The sequence below is a fragment of the Podarcis gaigeae genome (genome assembly GCF_964106915.1).
Source record: "Podarcis gaigeae genome assembly, chromosome: 6".
NCBI classification, from domain to species: Eukaryota; Metazoa; Chordata; class Lepidosauria; order Squamata; family Lacertidae; genus Podarcis; species Podarcis gaigeae.
In genome coordinates this window covers 2,401,815-2,409,305 of record NC_139682.1, presented here as the reverse complement: position 1 = coordinate 2,409,305, position 7,491 = coordinate 2,401,815, and the positions used below count along the sequence as shown (strand labels likewise).

Sequence of the window (7,491 nt, the reverse complement as noted above, 5' to 3'; positions counted from 1 at the left end):
AATGACTTCCTGGCAGGTCATTAGTTACTCACCCAACCAGGCCAGGAAGGGTGGGGACAGGGAGCTGCTGGATAGGACCTTGCAGGTATTGCGCCCAGTGATCTTTTGTGGAAAGGCAATCTGTAAAGACAACACAAACAGGGGATTATTGGAGATGGGAGAGGCAAGGACCAGGTTCTTCAATGCCCTGGAACAAGCCAGGGCTGGTGCAAGCCAGCAGTCTTCCACCTACAGCACTGGGAAAGTCATGGCCGTGAGAAAAGTTCATTTATTTCAGTAATTCAACTGAAAAGGTGAAACTAATATATGAAGTAGACTCATGACATGCAAAGTGAGATATGTCAAGCCTTTATTTGTTATAATTGTGATGATCATGGCATACAGCTATTTGCAATCCTTGTTTTGCTGATTTCATTTAATCTAATTTTCTGAGATTGTTTATTTGGGGTTTTCATCAGCTGTACACCATGATCAGGTGGCGCTGTGGGTTAAAGCCTCAGTGCCTAGGACTTGCCGATCGAAAGGTCGGCGGTTCGAATCCCTGCGGCGGGGTGCGCTCCTGCTGCTCGGTCCCAGCGCCTGCCAACCTAGCAGTTCGAAAGCACCTCCGGGTGCAAGTAGATAAATAGGGACCGCTTACCAGCGGGAAGGTAAACGGCGTTTCCGTGTGCGGCTCTGGCTCACCAGAGCAGCGATGTCACGCTGGCCACGTGACCTAGAAGTGTCTCCGGACAGCGCTGGCCCCTGGCCTCTTGAGTAAGATGGGCGCACAACCCCAGAGTCTGTCAAGACTGGCCCGTACGGGCAGGGGTACCTTTACCTTTACCTTACACCATGATCATCACAATTATAACAAATAAAGGCTTGACATATCTTGCGTTGCATGTCATGAGTCTATCTCATACATTAGTTTCACCTTTTAAGTTGAATTACTGAAATTAATGAACTTTTCCACGATATTCTAATTTTCCGAGTTTCACCTGTATATAAAGCTGTATAAAAAAATTATAATCAGAGGTCAGCTAGCTCCTACAGAAAGATGCCATTCTTAATTGCCTGCTCAAGGCTGATGGAATAATTGCAAAAGTTTTCAGCAGGTATCTGGAAGTTGGAACATCTGGCTAAGCCTTTCCCACCTGGGAAGGGAACCCATCTAGGAGAAGGAAAACGGTCATCCTAAACATCCACTGCCTTGCAAGGCATCTTTGGGAGAAGAAAAGGTTCTGCTTTCCTCTGGACCACATCAGTGGGGCCTCTGGGCATCCCAGGACCTCCAAACAGACTGCCCAGACTTGTGCCCCAGAGAGGTCGCTTTGGTGCTGCTAGTGCAGCAGTTGGACTTCACCCCCGGAGGCACACTCCAATGTCTCTGAAGACAGACAGGTGCCAACCACAACCCTATAGATGCCACACAGCTTCAGAATGCACAAGGTGGTGCACAAGGAAAGGGGCAGGCCCAAGAACTCTCTGCGCCCTCGCAAAACTACAGTTCCCCTGGTTCTCTGAGGGAGGGGAGGCATGGCAAGGAACCATGTCTGGAACCTGTTCGTATGGGTTGTTGTTGCATCCGAGAAACACACCAAGCGTTGAGCTACCTGGGGGTTTTCTGCAAAACAAATAAATGGTTGGCTTGGGGATTTTAAGCGTCACATCTGCAGTAAGGGCAGATTCCCTTACAGTTTTCCAGCCCAGTTTGAGTGACTCTGCAGCCGCTGATGCCCAAGGCGCCATGGAAGGAGAGGACGACACTCAGAAGGGCGACGCTCAGAAGGACGGTCTGGGCCATGGCGGCTTCTGCAGCAACCTGGAGAAAGAGAGACAGCCAAATGCATCAATGGGCTTTGTTTGGCCCCCTTCGTTAAAGCAGCCCGTCTCTAGCTCACAATTTGAAATGAAAGAATGTTTAATTACTGTTGAAAATGATATGTTGAAAAAATTATTTAAAATTATATTTAAAAAAAGAAGACCCCCTTCCAAGTCTACCCCTCCACTTCATCTCGACCCACCCCTCCTCCCAGTCTCCTCACCTTCTGTTGCTGGTTGATCTGGGCTGAGTGGTTGGCTGCTGCCTTGGACAACCGTCCCTCAGGTGGCAAAAGGTGTGCATTATATAGACCAGCAAGGCAGGGCCAGTGGAGCCGAAAATTGGGAAGGCGTGGCCAAAATAACAGCTCAGAGAGAGGGGTCAACCTGCCAAGAGCCAAGCCACTTCAGACTGTGAGAAAAGCTTGAATGTGCTCCTTAGCTCTCAACAGGCCATTCAGACCAGGAGCAGCCTGGCTGGTGCACAACATGGGCTCTGAACTCAATGCTTGTTGAGTGTGCTGTCTTTGGTGCGCTTAGGGTGGAAAGAAAGAAAGAAAGAAAGAAAGAAAGAAAGAAAGAAAGAAAGAAAAGTCAGGGTTTTTTTTAAACAAGGTTCCTCACCCAAATTCTACAGGTTATTTGGCTGCTATCTGCAAAACACATTTCTATCCATTAAGCCTGAAAATACGTTATTTTTCAGCTTCCGGTTTGATGCCATTTGTTCTAGATAAGAATCAGCAGCAGTTTAATTTTGAAGTGGCATCACCATGCGCTGCAAGCCTGACGGACAGAGGCAGGGAAGAGGTTCCATTAATTCTTGGGTTAAAGGCAAACCTATAGAATCCGCGCTTTCCAAGACAATGCGCAAACAGAAAGGCTGGAGCCAGCCTTTGGAATTCGCACTTCCCTGACCGTTGCAGTGCTGTTTGCCAGCCCAGGGATGCGCACAAAAACAAATATACCAGAGCAAATGGTGCATAAAAATGCCTGCAGTAGTAAAAACTACAGTGGTACCTCGGGTTACAGACGCTTCAGGTTACAGACTCCGCTAACCCAGAAATAGTATCTCGGGTTAAGAACTTTGCTTCAGGATGAGAACAGAAATTGTGCTCCGGCAGCGCGGCAGCAATAGGAGGCCCCATTAGCTAAAGTGGTGCTTCAGGTTAAGAACAGTTTCAGGTTAAGAATGGACCTCCGGAACGAATTAAGTACTTAACCCGAGGTACCACTGTATGATGTTAATGATCAGGGCATGGGCAGAAATGGTTGGTGCCCACCCACTCGAACGCCACTGCTGTGACCAAGACCAAGACCCTGTATGCTTCAGAATATTTTGGAAAAGGGGGTGATATTGATAGATAGGATTGTAAGTTGTTTTTATATGCAGTGACAGCAGCAAGAATATTATTGGCAGAAAAATGGATGCAAGGAGAACTGCCGATGAATGAAGAATGGAGGATGAAGTTGATGGACTACGCAGAATTAGATAAATTAACAGGAAGGATTTGAAACCTGCGGGGCCAGAGATTCTTAGAAGACTGGATTAAATATATGAACTATTTGAAAAGTAATTGTGATGAGCAGATTACGCTAGTAGGACTGCAAGAGGTTTTGTAAGGTGGATTATTTGAAATATTGCAATAATAATAATATATTTTTTTATTTATATCCCGCCCTCCCCAGCCGAAGCCGGGCTCAGGGCGGCTAACAACAATAAGACAGTACAAAAGTACAGCACAAACAACACTCTAAAATCATTCATTATAAAATTAATTAAGACTATGAAGAGAATCATTAGTTAAGGACAATTAAATGTAGTATAGAAACTAAGAAATGCACAATAAGTGATAAAGAACGGAAAATCATCCGAGGTGTTGATGGAAGTCTAAAAAATATTGTATAAGATGAGAAGTTATGTTGTATGACTGTTGGAACTGGTATGTTAAAAAATCAATAAAAATGTATATTAAAAAAAATCACAGAATATTTTGGAAAAGGGTTGGATGGAACCGGAGGAGGTGGAGCCGGGATATGGAACGCGGGACGAACGAGTCGCGTGAGGTGGCGGTTCGCAATGGCTGACGAGATCAGCAAGGTGCAGGTGGTGCAGCCGGGAGGGGACACCATCTTTGGGGAGGGAACGAGGTTTCTTAAGCTTTATTTTTCGTGCTTTCTCTTTCGCTGCGTGCACTGGGTCACCCTCCCTAATTTTAGGTCTTGTGTGTTGACCTTGCTATGCCTGTCATGGGGTCGTCTGCCGTTGGGGCAGGGGCCTGGTAGGAATTTTGTCCAATTGGCTGATTGGTGCCATTTGGTTTTTGCCTACTGTTTTAATCCCGTATATTACAAAAATATACTTTGCTGTGGGTTTGTATTTTTGTATATCTTTGAATAAGTATCTCTAGCTATATCTATCTATCTATCTATCATCTATCTATCTATCTATCTATCTATCTATCTATCATCTAAGAAATATTGAGCAGAAGAGAAGGGAATAAAAAAATGTTTGAAGTTTCTCGCCTTTGTTTAGAGGAGCATTTCTAATGACATTTTCCTGGCTTTTGCATGCAAATTAAACTGAAGAGTAAAATTATCAATGTATTGAATATCTATCTATCTATCTATCTATCTATCTATCTATCTATCTATCTATCTATATCTATCTATCATCTATCTATATCTATCTATCTATCTATCTATCTATCTATCTATCTATCTATCTATCATCTATCTATCTATCTATCATCTATCTATCTATCTATCTATCTATCTATCTATCTATCTATCTATCTATCTATCATCTATCTATCTATCATCTATCTAGAGTAGAAGAGAAGGGAATAAAAAAAGTTTGACATTTCTCATCTTTGTCTAGATGAGTTTCTAATGACATTTTCCTGGCTAAGCATGCAAATTAAACGGAAGAGAAAAATTTTGTGTGTGTTTTATAGATTGTTTGTGCAGACCATGCCATAGTTATCACTTTGCCCTCATTTTACAGTTTCTGACCTTCTTGTCCAGTGTTTCTTGTTTTAAAATATATTAATAATTTTTTATTGGTTTTTCCACATATTTCCCAGCATATCATACTTTTAAACAGCATTTCAAAATTTTTGGCTACCACAGCCTAAGACTTCCTTCAACCTCAACTGATGGTTTTCTAAAATCCTTCCTAATTATGCATTTTGTTACTACAGTTATTGCTATAAATTCAAATCTTAACACCTATTCTTAATTCTTTTCACAATAATGTTTATATTACTCCTTACAAAACTTATTTTAACCCTACAAGCGATGTCAATTGGTTATAGTTGCTTTCCAAATATGTCGAAAACTTCCTCCATTCCTTTAGGAAAGTCTGGTGCTGCTGGTTCCGAATTTTCCTGGTGAATCTCGCCGTCTTAGCCTAGTTCATCAATTTCTCTTGCCACTCTTCTTTCGTGGGCATTTCTTCTTGCTTCCATCTTTGGGCTAACAATATCCTTGCTGCAGTTATCACACATAAAAACAATTTTTTATCATTCATATGAATTTCTGTACCCACAATACCCAACAGAAGGGCTTCTGTTTTTTTAAACAAATGTATATTTCAACATTTTTTTCCATTCATTATAAATCATTTCCCAGATGTCCTTTCCTTCTTACATTCCCCCCACATAAGGTAAAAAGTACCCTCCTTTTCTTTACATTTTCAACATTTGTTATCACTTTTGTACATTTTAGCTAACTTCACTGGTGTTCTATACCACCTGTAATTCATTTTCATAATGTTTTCTTTCAGTGCACTGCAAGCAGTAAATTTTATTTCCTCTTTCCATAATTTTTCCCAATCCTCTATTTGTATATTATGACGAATATCTTTGGCCCAATGAATCATAACCGATTTAACTTCCTCACCTTTCAAATGCCATTCCAATAGTAATTTATCCATTTTAGATAATATTTTAACTCTGTTATTTAATAACTCCAATTCAAATCTTGATTTTGTATATCTGAATCCATTTTTATTTTTAACTTCTTTAAACATTTCATTGACTTGACAATCATGCAACCAATCATTCGCCATACATTTTACATCATATGGCTTTAGTTTCCATTGGTTCTCCCTCTCTATTACTAATTGTTCATAAGTGGCTCAATTTTTACTCATTTTTCTCTTTTTTACATTCATTGCCTCAAGTGGCGAGAGCCACCATGGTGTCTTACGTTCTAATAGATTTTTATATCTATCCCACACCTCATACAATGACTTTCAAAATATGTGGTTTCCAAATCCATAATAATAATAATAATAATAATAATAATAATAATAATAATAATTTATTATTTATGCCCCGCCCATCTGGCTGGGCCTCCCCAGCCACTCTGGGCGGCTTACATAGAAACAAAAAATACAGTAAAATATCACACGTTAAAAACTTCCCTGAACAGGGCTGTCTTCTGAATGTCAGGTAGTTGTTTATCGCTTTGACATCTGCTGGAAGGGTGTTCCACAGGGCGGGTGCCACTACCGAGAAGGCCCTCTGCCTGGTTCCCTGTAGCTTTGCTTCTCGCAATGAGGGAACCGCCAGAAGGCCCTCGGCACTGGACCTCAGCGTCCGGGCAGAATGATGGGGGTGGAGACGCTCCTTCAGGTATACTGGACCGAGGCCATTTAGGGCTTTAAAGGTCAGCACCAACACTTTGAATTGTGCTCGGAAACGTACTGGGAGCCAATGTAGGTCTTTCAAGACAGGTGTTATATGGTCTCGGCGGCCGCTCCCAGTCACCAGTCTAGCTGCCGCATTCTGGATTAGTTGTAGTTTCAGAGTCACCTTCAAAGGTAGCCCCACGTAGAGCGCATTGCAGTAGTCCAAGCGGGAGATAACTAGAGCATGCACCACTCTGGTGACACAGTTTGCGGGCAGGGAGGATCTCAGCCTGCGTACAAGATGGAGCTGATAAACAGCTGCCCTGGACACAGATTTGACCTGTGCCTCCATGGACAGCTGTGAGTCCAAAATGACTCCCAGGCTGCACACCTGGTCCTTCAGGGGCACAGTTACCCCATTCAGGACCAGGGAATCCTCCACACCTGCCCGCCTCCTGTCCCCCAAAAACAGTACTTCTGTCTTGTCAGGATTCAACCTCAATCTGTTAGCCGCCATCCATCCTCCAGACACTCACACAGGACCTTCACCGCCTTCACTGGTTCTAATTGAAAAGAGAGGTAGAGCTGGGTATCATCTGCATACTGATGAACACCCAGCCCAACCCCCCTGATGATCTCTCCCAGTGACTGCATGTAAATGTTGAAAAGCATGGGGGAGAGGACAGAACCCTGAGGCACCCCAAAAGTGAGAGCCCAGGGGTCTGAACACTCATCCCCCCCCACCACTTTCTGAACACGGCCCAGGAGGAAGGAGCGGAACCACTGTATGACTGTGCCCCCAGCTCCCAGCCCCTCAAGACGGTCCAGAAGGATGTTATGGTTGATGGTATCAAACGCCGCTGAGAGATCCAGCAGAACTAGGAAACAGCTCTCACCTTTGTCCCTAGCCCGCCGAAGATCATCAACCAAGGCAGTTTCAGTCCCATGATGAGGCCTGAATCCCGACTGGAAGGGATCCAAATGGTCCGCTTCTTCCAGGCGTGCCTGGAGTTGTTCGGCCACCGCTCGTGCAATCACCTTGCCCAAGAATGGAA

At 43.5% G+C, this 7,491-nt stretch overlaps 1 long non-coding RNA gene across 1 annotated transcript; it reads right to left on the bottom strand.

Annotated features, from left to right (window-relative positions):
* Positions 1-29: 29 nt before the first annotated feature.
* Positions 30-2,092, bottom strand: LOC310846137. The gene is made up of 3 exons (XR_014565158.1): positions 2,028-2,092; positions 1,678-1,804; positions 30-120 (listed from the first exon to the last, which is right to left on the bottom strand). It is a non-coding gene; the product is annotated as an uncharacterized lncRNA (long non-coding RNA).
* Between the last annotated feature and the right edge of the window lie 5,399 nt (positions 2,093-7,491).